This window comes from Cetorhinus maximus, chromosome 5, assembly GCF_964194155.1.
Source record: "Cetorhinus maximus chromosome 5, sCetMax3.hap1.1, whole genome shotgun sequence".
Classification (NCBI taxonomy): Eukaryota; Metazoa; Chordata; class Chondrichthyes; order Lamniformes; family Cetorhinidae; genus Cetorhinus; species Cetorhinus maximus.
The window spans coordinates 102,776,799-102,789,344 of record NC_135883.1 but is presented as its reverse complement, the minus strand read 5'-3'; positions in this window follow the sequence as shown (position 1 = coordinate 102,789,344).

Here is a 12,546-nt window from a genome sequence, read left to right as displayed (position 1 = left end):
TCCAAATTGACCTGGTTCATTTTGCGCAATGCAAATTCCAGCAGCTACAAGAAGCAACAGTGAAAGATCCCACACTGCACGAACTGTGGAAAACCATCATTGAAGGACGGCCAGGTTCAATTCAGCATGTCCATGAATACGAGACCATTTTGGTCTTATCAGGGTGAGCTAGGCATCTCCTGGGAGTCATTTTTAAATGCAGGAAGGTCATTATACCAGAACCTTTGCAACCAGATATTCTTCAACAATATCATCCATCACACGTGGACATAGATTGTACGAGAGGGCTCCCAAGAGAGACAGTCTATTAGCTGTGTATGAACACCAAAGTCTTCATCAAGAAATACAAGGCATGTCAAGAGGATATACCAAGTCAGCACAAAGAACCATCGATTCCACATGAAGTTCCTATCCATCCTTGGTCCAAAATCACATCCGACCTCTTTCATACCCATGGCACTGACTTCATCGTCATCGTCGACTATTTTACCAAGTCCACCATTATTCGATAATTGCACAATACATCAAGCACTCTTAATTGCTATCTTCAGTTTATTTGGCATGCCTTGAGAGATCATCACAAATAATGGTCCACAATTTATTGGTACGCCATTTCTGGATATGTGTAAGAAGTGGAAAACTACATCTTCTTCTCATTACCCTAGATCTAACAGCCTAGCTGAACAAATCATTTGCACAGTAAAACCCCTAATTCTCAAATGTCAACAGACCAAGCAAGATCAACACATTGCAATGTTACATCTGAGAGCAACACTTTAAGTACAACTGTTCCATCACCATCAGAGCTCACATTTGGCAGGCTAGTGCATACTATTCTACCTACTCTTATGCATTCTATTCACTCAGAAACTAGAGTGCAAATTGGAAAACTGCAAAAGAAGATGGCCAACGTGCACAATAAAAGTGTGGGAAGAGAATTGCCAAGTTTAGTGTTGGGACAACAAGATCCAGAATCCCACAGAAGGTACATGACAACCAGCCAAGGTGACAAAGATTTGTTTGGAACCAAAGTCATGACACACACAAGTACAAAGGTGAGGTGTAACTGAGGACAAATCAGATCCATTCCAGCTCCTCAACCATCATGCAGTCCTGTTGAATCTAGGACAAGATCCAAAGTGCAACCAGGAACAACATCCAAGAATGATAATCCCATAGATAACTGTGAGCAGTGAAAGAAGCCTCCAGACAAGGTTACCATTATAAGGTCTGGGCGTACCAGCAGATTACTTCTATGCTTTAGAGACTCATAGATTCACCAGTCCTATACACTGGTATATAATGGTAACTAAACATGAACATGTATTGTAGATAGTTATACTTTGTTGTAAGGAGGGAAAATATCTTTAAAAATAAAGGGGGGTGTTTTAACATGCCTTTAAGGCATTGCAGCATGCCATCACTTTAAGGGAAATGTGTCATGTAATACAGCCTCAGTTTCACTTTGGCCTGGAACAGAACGCAGCCACACAGCCCTGCTGCTGTCTTCAATCTTTCTATCCATGGGTATATGCTCACATGTGCCTGGAACGAATAAATGAACCCAAAGTGTCCTTGCACAATCGCTTATGAATGATCGGTGTTTTTATATCATTATAAAACACACGGCACTAGTTTATATGCTGTCAGCCCAAAAAACCTGTCCGCATCTGCCCTCAGTTATGCCCTAATTTGAAAGAGGCAGTCAGCTCCCAATTTGCATAGGGAGGCCCTGTTTCAGGTGGGTGCCCTAGGTGACTGCTGGGCTTCATATCTAATATGAGTGTGGCACACCACTGCTGCACACTGAGCACATGCTACATTCTCCCCTGAGAAATAGTTGCTCTGTGATCAAATTCCGAGAACTCTTAGTTGTTATTGTTGGAGTTTGTTGATAAATCAAGAGAAATATTTCTGGAAATATTTAATTTTTACCTTTGAGGAATGGAACCCTTTATCTTCCACCCAACCGCATCATCAACCCCAATGTGTGCCTTAACTCAATGACCTAAAGGAACAAATAAATTTACTGCAGCATGATAAAAAGGTAAGTACGAGCAGGTATGTATGAGGAAAACCTTATTACAGATAAACTGATTCACAGACAGGTAAGGCAACTTGGTAATGAGTCCTATCAGCCTGACTAAAAATAATTAATCAACGTGACCTATTTTAATAAAACATCTTGGGAACTGTCAGCTAAGATGCTGTGATATTTAACAGAATGTGCACAATCAAGAATATGACCACAAAATAAGCAACTTATTTGCTTCTGAGAAGCAGTTTTCTTTGGTGAGGCAAATCAAAAGAATTTAGTCTTATCAAGGTTAAGGGGGAGGGATTACTGAGATCACCACTGGGAAATTGAGGACATTTCACTTGAGAGGATGACGAAAGTGGTTGGGGTACTGAATAATAAGACACTGTTTTCTGCACACATAAACAGTTCAAGCCAGCGACAAATATTAAAGAGATTTGTTTTTTATAGTGCAAAAAAAGTGAGCCAAGGGCAAAGCCCTGAGGGATGTCAACCGATACAGATTTATGGTACCGCAATATAATATGCTGATATTGATTGGAAAGTGTAATGACTCGACGGTGTGGACAGGTTTCAACAAGAAACAGATAAGCTTTACTACAGGGAGCTTCTCGGGTGCTATATGCTCAAACAGGACTCTCATCAGGAAGCTCCCACCCACTGGATTTCCTGCGCTTAGGGCTCATTGGTCGGAACCTCCCAGAACATCATGTGATCCCAGAAAAACAGCAGGAGAGGCTACACCTTCAGCTACTACATTTCCTCCCCTTTTAGTTTTTTACAATTTTTAGTTACAGGGAAACATTTGAATATCTAACAACATATACATACACACAACTTCAGGTGATTAAAGATCATGTGTCTGAGGTGCTCTCCTTACACAGCAAGAGTGACATAGCTCTGCCACTTGAGGTTCATCAACAGGATCGACAGGATCTGGAACTGCAGCATGAGACACATCATTAGAAAGTGGCAGTTCACGGTTTGCAACTCTACGGAGACATCGGGCATGTCTATTCTAGGCCAATCTCAGGAGTTGACTGTTCAATGTTAATCACAGGTGGAATAGTTGGTTGTTGGAATGTCTCTCTATCACAAGTATGGTCTATGTGCTTATGAATGATTCTATCTTCCGCTTGTACTTGCAAAGATAATGGACTAGTCTCTGAGACAATGGTTCCAGGAACCCAACAAAGTCCACTTCTGAAATTTTGCATGAATACCATGTCACCTACTCTGAATGTGCGAGTTTTGCTGTGCATATCGTGATTCAATTTTTCATTACTCTGATTCTGCTCTACTTTCCCCTCTAAATTTGGAAACACCAGACTTATACGTATATGTAGGTGGCATTTCATCAATATTTCAGATAGCTTTGAACCTGTAGTTGAATGTGGCATTGTACGATAGCTGAGAAGGAAGCGGGAAAGTCGAGATTCTTGAGTACCTTCTGATAACCTTTTCATACCAGACTTGAAAGTTTATACAGCTCTTTTGGCTAAACCATTCAATGAGGGGTGGTAAGGGGCTATTTTAATATGTCTGATTCCATTCAGATTCATGCATTTCTGAAACTCTGTGCTGGTAAAGGCTGTACTGTTAACAGAAACAACAATTTCAGGTCGGCCATGTATGCTAAAACAGTGACGCAGCTTCTCGATAGTTGCACTTGATGTTGATGATTTGACTTCATACATAACCATCCATTTAAAATGTGCATCTACAATCAACAAAATCATGGTACCTAAGAATGATCCTACATAAACGATATGTAGTCTAACCCAGGGTTGACAAAGCCACTCCCACGGATGCAGAGGAGCTGAAACAGCCAACTTCTGTAATTGCTGACAGTGGAGGCAGTGCTTGACCATGCTTTCAATGTCACTGACAATGCCTGGCCACCAGACATAGCTTCACGCAAGCATTTTCACCTTCGATATGCCTGGATGTGCACTGTGAAACTCTGTCAAGGGTGGTTCTCTTGCTTGTAATGGGATGACAACTCTTGATTCCCACAACAAAATTCCATCTTGACAGCTTAACTCTGTGTTTCTCAAATCTTCAGATACAGGTGAATTTGACCATCCTTGCAAAACAAAGTCTCTGACTTTTGACAATATTGGATCTCTGTTCATCCAGTTTCTAATTTGCTTCCCACACACAGATGAGGAATCCATGAAATTCGGTAATAGCACAACTTCTTTTGAAACAGGAGCATGTCCAATGCTATCCGGTAATGGGGGACAACTGAGTGCATCCGCATTTGCAATGTGTAAACCAGGACGGTATGTAAAGATATACTCATACACAGATAATATCAAAGCCCAACATTGTATTCTGGCTGAGGCTATTGGCGGAATGGCCTTATCCTCACTGAACAAACCCATTAATGGTTTATGGTCTGACACAATGGTGAAATGTTGTCCATGTAGGTTCTGGTGAAATTTTTTCATCCTGAATATCACTGATAAGCCTTCCTTTCCTAGCTGGGAATAACCCTACTTGGCCGCGGAGAGGGTTCTCAAGACATAGCCAATGGGCCTTTCTGATCCATTTTCCATTCTATGTGATAACACCACTCCCACACCATAAGGAGAGGCATCACAGGTTAATGCCAACTCTTTCGATGGGACGTAGTGTACTAATAAACACGACGAATGCAACAGTTTCTTTACTTTCACAAAGGCTTCTCCCTGTTGTGAATTTCACGACCAACAGTGATTCTTTTTTAACAACAGGTGTAATGGTGCCAAAACAGATAATAAGTTTGGCAAGAAGCGGCTATAGTAGTTGGTCCAGGAAGGACTTGAGTTTTGTTACATTGGATGATGATGGTGCATCTTTTATTGCCCAAACTTTCTCATCTACCGAATGTAAGCCCATGGGATCCACCTTGTGACCCAGGTAAGCAAATTCTGGTACTTGAAATGTGCATTTTTCCTCTCATAACCATACGTCAGCTTTCATGAACCTTCTTAGCTCCTCCTCCAGGTTGGCCAAGCATTTGGTCTTGGTTGAGCCTGTGATCAGAACATCATCTAGGTATACTACCACTCGGGGAAGTCCTTGCAAAAGAATCTCCATTGTTCTCTGGAAGATTGCACATGCAGACGATACTCCAAAGGGTAGGCAAGTGCACTTATAAAGACCCATGCGTGTGGTTATAGTCACGTATTCTTTCGATGTGCTATCCAGTTCAAATTGTTGGTAGGCATGGCTCATATCCAATTTTGTGTAGGACTTGCCTCCAGCCAGCTTTGCATATAAGTCTTCTATCATTGGAATAGGGTATTTGTCTAGTTTTGCTGCCTTATTTATGGTCAATTTATAGTCCCCACAGATGCGTATTGTTTAGTCAGGCTTAACAGCTGGAACTATGGGTGCTGCCCATTCTGAGAATTGGACAGGTTGGATGATGCCCAACTTTTCTAACCGACGGAGTTCTGCATCCACCTTCTCCTTCAATGCATAAGGCACAGGCCTGGCCTTCAAGAAACGTGGTGTCGCCTGAGGATCCACATATATCTTGGCCTGCACGCTTTTTAACTTCCCTAATTTATCTGAAATACGACGTTGTATTTCCTTAGCAGTTCAGGAACTCCAATGAAATATCTCAGACCACTCAAGCTTGAGCTTCTATAACCAGTCTCGGACTAAAAGACTGGGTCCTTCTCCTTTCACTATTATCACAGGCAGCTGGGCTGTCTGTTGCCTGTAAGAGACTGGTACTATGGTGATGCCCTTTACCTGAATAGATTCTGCAATGTATGTCTTTAATTTAGTGACTGTCGACTTCAGGTTTATTGGCTGTCTACCATCATTAAAGTATTTGAAGGTGTGTTCTCCCACCACAGTAGTTGAGGCACCCGTATCCACCTCTATTACTGGCTTCCCATTCACTTGGATTGTGACAGTGATAGGTTTGGTTTTTACAGCGGTTAAATTATACAGGGAATAAATGTCAGTGTCGGCAGCTTCAGGTTCTGCTGTACTCTTTAATTCAATCACGTTAGTTTATAGGCCGTTTCCACTTTGCCCTGCATTGCCTTACTACCTGGCCTTTCTTACAGTGGTAATGGCATTTGGCCTCTTTAAATTTACAGGTGTCTGGTCCATGGTCACCTCCACATTTATAACAACTCACTCTTGGAATCACTGCAGAAGTGTTTCTGCTAGGCCTTTTCATGTTTCTAACAGAGGATGTTGCATCTCATTTCGAGGCTGTGGGCCTGGTTTTAAAGCCGTGCGCAGTGGTAGGTTCCCACCCTGCACGAAGCACGGTGCCACGTTGTATGTGTTGCAAAGCCCGCGTGTCTCTCACAGCACATTCCATGGTGAAGGAGATTTCTAGGGCACGCTTAAAGTCGAGGTCAACCTCACTGAGTAAACAGTGCTGAATGGCATTGTCCTGAACTCCACAAACTCAACAAATTTAATGTGTCCCCGAAGTTGCAGTGTTCTGTCAATTGCTTAAGGTTCGCTACATAGATTGCAATGGACTCTCCTGGGGCTCCAACTCTGGAATTAAATTTAAAATGCTGCATTATTATGGGTGGCTTTGGCTTGAGGTGCGTTTTCATGAAGTCTGCTAATTGATTATAGGACTTAGAAATGGGCGCGCTTGGAGCCATCAGATTTTGAATGAGATTGTATGTCTTATTGCCACATGTCATAATAGCTGATTGTAGTTGTGAACTCCAATAGTAGATATTATACAGCATTCTTGCACTATGGCCAGGTTTTGCAGCCCCGTCGCGGGCAGGACCTGCCGTAGGCGAGGTGGCGCCCCAACCAGAAGTCCATTGACTTGCGGCGGGACCGGAAGATCGCAGCGGTGGGCCGGTGTGGAAAATCCCGCCCTATAAATGGGATCACCTGACCTGAGGGTTGAAAGTCAGGTAGCACATGTTTGAGCCTGTTTTGATAAAGATCGGATGCTGCAGATATGTGATCATGTTAGGAAAATATGTTATCAATACGGTTTGCTCAGCTGCAATGTTGACGGCCTATGTGCTTCATTAAAATAAACAAGAAACAAGATATGGTGTCAGAAGTAAACTAAATGCAACAGTGGAGGTTCTGAAGCCAACAACAGAGCTCAGTTTGGAGGGCAATCTCGCCAAAAACTAGAGGAGGTTTCGGCAGCGATTCGAGCTGTACCTCACAGCGACGGGCAGTAATAAAAAAGACCCCCAGGTACAGCCTTCCATCTTTCTTCACATAGCAGGGGAAGAAGTCCGAGAAGTCTATAACATACTCATATTTAAAATTGATGAGAAACGAAATGACTTGAAAGAAATAATGAAAAACTTCGAAGCCTACTGCAGCCCTAAGAAGATCATTGCGTGTGAAAGATACCGATTTTTTACATGCATGCAAGGCAGTGACAACATTAGTCAGTATGTAACTGAGCTGAAAAAATGAGCTAACTTGTGTGAATTTGGAGAGCTTGAAGAATCACTCTTCTGAGATAGAATAACATTGCAGGATTGCAAATGACTCTCTGAGAGAACGGCTTTTGAAAGCAGTTGATCTCACGCTGGAGAAAGCAATAAATATCTGCAGAGAGGCAGAGACAACAAAATGCCAGATTAAATAGATGATGGAAGATGATAAGCTGCACACGGTCAAGCAGTTAGATGCAGTTAAACAGAAGCAGCCTTGGGAAAGAACAAGATCATAAGACCATGAGACAAAGGAGCGGAAGCAGGCCATTCAGTCCATTGAGTCTGCTTTGCCATTCAAGGAGATCATGGCTGATCTGATAATCCTCAACTCTACTTCCCTGCCTTCTCCCCATAATCCTTGGTTCCCTTACTGATTAAAAATCTACCTAACTCTGCCTTGAATATACTTAATGACCCAGCCTCTACAGCCCTCTGCGGTAAAGAATTCCACAAGTTGACTACCCTCTGAGAGAAGAAATTCCTCCTCATCTCAGTTTTAAATGGGCACCCCCTTCCTCTGAGATTATGCCCTCTGGTCTTATACTCTCCCACAAGGGGAAACAACCTCTCAGCATCTACCCTGTCAAGCCCCCTAAGAGTCTTGTATGTTATATGTTTCAATAAGGTTCAACAAATAGACAGCCTGAATGTAACAAGAATAAAACTATTAAAACTTTTAAATGCAGCCAGTGTGGAACAGAGCATTTACCATGTAGTTGTCCAGCCTATGGAAAGCCGTGTAAGAACTAAGTTAAAATAAATCACTTTGCTAAGATGTGTAAATCGAAGAAAGTACGCACGATTGCAGATGATGACGCAGGTACCGAAACTGAACTTTTCATTGGTGCAGTAACAACAAATTGCAAAGGAAGACGAATGGAAGATTGATTTACAAATTGTCAATATGATGGTGAATTTCAAGCTTGATACCAGTGCACAAGCAAATGTCATTCCCATAACCTGTATCGTAAGATGAGCAAAGAAAAACAGTGAAGTAAAACAAATGTGAAGCTGTCGACTTATACAGGTGAAAAAATTGTAGTAGAAGGCGATGCACACTTAAAGTGAACAACAAAAAACAGTCTCAAGCACTTCCATTCATAGTGCTGAAAATTGATGCAAAACCCATTCTTGGAATCAAATCTTGTGAAAATCTGAAGCTAACAAAGAGAATAATGGCTGTCACCATTGATGACATCCTGAGCAAGTATAAAAATCCCAGGGGATTGGCTGCCTAAAAGGAGAACACGCCATCAAGATTGACGAAACTGTGACACCCAAAATACAACCGCCCAGGAAAATATCAGTAATGCTGAGAGACCGACTGAAAGTTGGCGGCCACCTATGACACCAGCGATGGAGTTAAGCCCACGTAGCAATGCAGGAGTGACGTCCAGGGCCAAGGTCTCCATGGCGGCCGCCATCCTACCAATGTTGACCTCAGTGTGTTGCAATGCTGGCGCTATTACCGCAGCCTGAACACAGACGGACTACTCCATCATGCTTTGCAATCTGAGGAGTGCAGCGGACATCCCTTCCTGTTGTTCCCGAGCTTGCCTTTGCAGCTCCAGCAACTGTGACATGACTGAGTCGAGAGGCTCATCAACTGACTCGGACCCAGCAACATTCTGGCCTCTGAGTGCCGGGGAACTGGGAAGTCCCTGCCTCCACCTGCTGTGGATCAGAAAATGCGATGTGCTTACCAGATTGTGATCCTGAGGCTACTCTAAAGCGGAGTCCCACTGAGGTGTGTGTCTCTGCGCTGGTGGAGGGTGTGGGTGAGCGCTGTGATGGGACTTCAGGGAGGGTGCCTTCAGATTCCTCTTCAGAGGCTTCTTCAGAGCTTGATTGGAGGCTCTGGATTTGTGGGCTCTGCCGGCTGCTTCCCAGATGTGCCTGCAAAATCAAGGGGAGATAATTAGGGCATGGCAGTGACCTGTGAAATAGGACACATCAGTCACAGCATGGTTGTCTGGTGAATGTTACATTGCTGGATTCTCACTGAGTAGACTAGCGCCTACCTCACCATCAGCACAGGACCGGTGCCAGTCATTGCTGGCCAGCTGGATGGCTCTGTTTTCAAATTTTGTTGGAACTTTGAATTCTGGCATCCCTCCACCTGTCTGCGACCTTTCCCTCCTGTTGTGTGCCAGCTTGTCCTGCATGGATAGAGATGGGGAGAGTGTATCAGAATGCCTGCCGGGCCAGATGATAAGTGTGCCTGGCCTGTGTGAGTGGTGAGTGATCCCATGGATGGGATGAGGACAATGACGGTGTGTGTGAAAGAGTGAATGGTGATGCCCCTTCAACTGGCAGTGAGTGAGGGCTCTGTGGACGTGTGATGGGTTTGTGAGTGTGTGAGTTGGGAGTGATGAAAATAGTGACTTACCCTGGTGGAATGGAGGAGATCTTTCATCCTTTTGAGGCACTGAGTGGCTGTCCCCCACTGCAGAGCTTTCTCGCTGACCACCGCTGCCACCGCCTCCCAAGCCGGGTTGGTGACATTGCTACCCATTCTGCGGCCAGAGCTGGGGTAGAGCACATCTCAGCGGGCCTACATGGCATCCAGCAGTCGCTCGAGGGACCCGTTGTTGAAATGAGGGGCTGCAGTCTTTTTTCCTTTGCTGGCCATGTTCCCCAGACAGCAGTGGTGAGCTGGTGGTGATGAGCGCTTTGCTCGCGACTGCTTTATAACGGTGGCAGCCGGCCTGATGCAACGGCGGGGTGATGATGATCGGGCGAATGAGAGCCCGCTTGTCATAGAAACGGCGTGTTTTGCAGGAGTGAATATATAATGAGGCGGGCTCGGGAAGATACCATTTGAAAACCCGCCATTTTCATCTCCGGGTAGGACTCTATTTTACCCGCCCACTCCCGCACTTAGTGCAATTCTGGGAAAATTCAGCCCACTAGCTCCAGTCTTCCACAGTTGCATCATAAGGATCGGTTCTACTGAAGAGTGGCATGACTGGTCTTTTCTTTTTCTTAACATTCAATGCACTCACAGTAACCAGGCAAGGTGCAGCGTTGGAGCTATTTTACCCTCGTTGCCAAATGTAATGACTTGAGGGAGTAGGCAGGTTTCAACAAGAAACAGAAAAACTTTATTACAGAGAGCTTTTCAGGCACCACATGCTCGATCAGGACTCTCGTCAGGAAGCCCCACCAACATCCCCCCCTCCCGCCCCCCCAGTATTGCCCATGCTCAGGGCTCATTGGCTGGAGACTCTCAGAACATCACGTGACTCATGATAGACAGCAGGAGATTCTATACCTTCAGTTACTTCAGAAAGGTATGAAGTAATTGTGTTTCACAGTGAATTATCAACGTGGAAACACTTCCCTTGAACCCAATAGAATGATGACCATCCCGTTAGACCCCTTTAAATTAGCTACAATTATGCTAAGATACAAGAAGGGTGATGACTTCACTCAATGTCCTACTAAGGGAACATTGGCAGTGAGATTCCTGATTGAAAAGATTTGGTTTCATTGCCAAAGCCTGCTGTCCACCTTGACACCAATGGATAGGAAAAATATTGCTTGCCAAAATCTGAATCAAATTGTCCCTTCTATAGCTCACTTATACATTGTGTACAAAAGGACACAAGCTGAAAAGTGTTTGAAAACAAACTAAGGACGTTTTCTGCTTTGGTATGCCAGGAAATTGTACACCCCTAACTCATGTTTTTTTTTTAAACAATTCACTTTAATTGCTGCAAAATCATGGGCTGCTGTTCTGCAGATTCCTGCAGATATCTGCTCCTGGCTTGTGTTGTGGGAGCCAAAGCAGGAAAGCTCCCCTATGAAACTAGGAATTGGAAATAATTACTTGACACTTGTGCCCCAGCTTATGAAGTTGGCTCAATCATTTAATGGGGTCCTCCTTTGTAACTTAACAGCTCAAATGGTAAATTTTACAAATATCCTCTCCAGGTGCAGAACTTCTCATGTCATGAACAAAGACCAGGAATTTGAGAAGGCAGGTCAATGGGCTATTATATTAATGGGCAAACAACCCTTCGGAGCCCACTATCTTCCATACCCAAATTCCTGATATGTGTGTGTGAAGCTGCGCATCTGGGGCATGAATTTTCCAAAATCTATCCTCACGTTATCTCATAACACATGCAGACAATAGAAAATGCTCTAGACTTCTATTCCATTAACCACATTAACTGCACATGTATTTCTGAATTCTTGATTCAAAATGAAGTTAGTAAATATTTGGAAAGGCACAGGTTAGTCATGGACGGCCAGCATAAATTGTTGAAAACAAATTTGACTTGAAGAATTGGCTGGATGAAGAGGATGCAGTAAATGTGGTGCATATGGATTTTTAGAAGGCAATCAGTAGGTTGTCTCACAAGAGGCCTGTTAGAAAAACACAGATGCAGGTAGAAGAGGAAATGTAGCAGCAAGGATAGAGAGTTTGTGGATGGACAGTCAACAAAAAGGTTAGAATAATAAAGTGCTTCTTGGACCAAAGATTTTGTGCTGTCTTTCCTTTCACTTAAGTTAGGCTTTGAGGGCGGAGGCAAAATGACCTCAATCATTGCTGACTGCACAGAAATTGAAGACTTGGCAGATAATAAAAAGGCCTAAAAAGGTTTTGAGGGATGTAGAATGGGCTTACAGGTGGCAGAGAGGTATGAGCTAAAGTATGAGATTTGAAAAGAAAAAACAGAAATCGAAGTATACAATCAATGGAAAGACATTGAAGGATGTGAATGAGAAATGGGGCTGGATTTTTGCTACCAAGGCGGATAGTTCGAATTGGGAAATTTCCCAACTCGGCATCCCCGCCTCGGTTTAAAGCACCTGGTCAGGCACGATTTTTGCTCAGGGTGAAGTGGTGGGGGGAGGGGGGGAGGGATAGAGTCAGGCCCGCTGACCCCAGAAGCGGATCATAGGCAACCACGGTGCAGGTGAAAGCCATAGAGTACAAGAGAAGGGAGGTTATGTTGAACTTGTATGAGACACTGTTTAGACCTCAGCTGGAGTATTGCATACAGTTCTGGGTGCCGTAATTTAGGAAGGATGTGAAGGCATTGGAGAGAG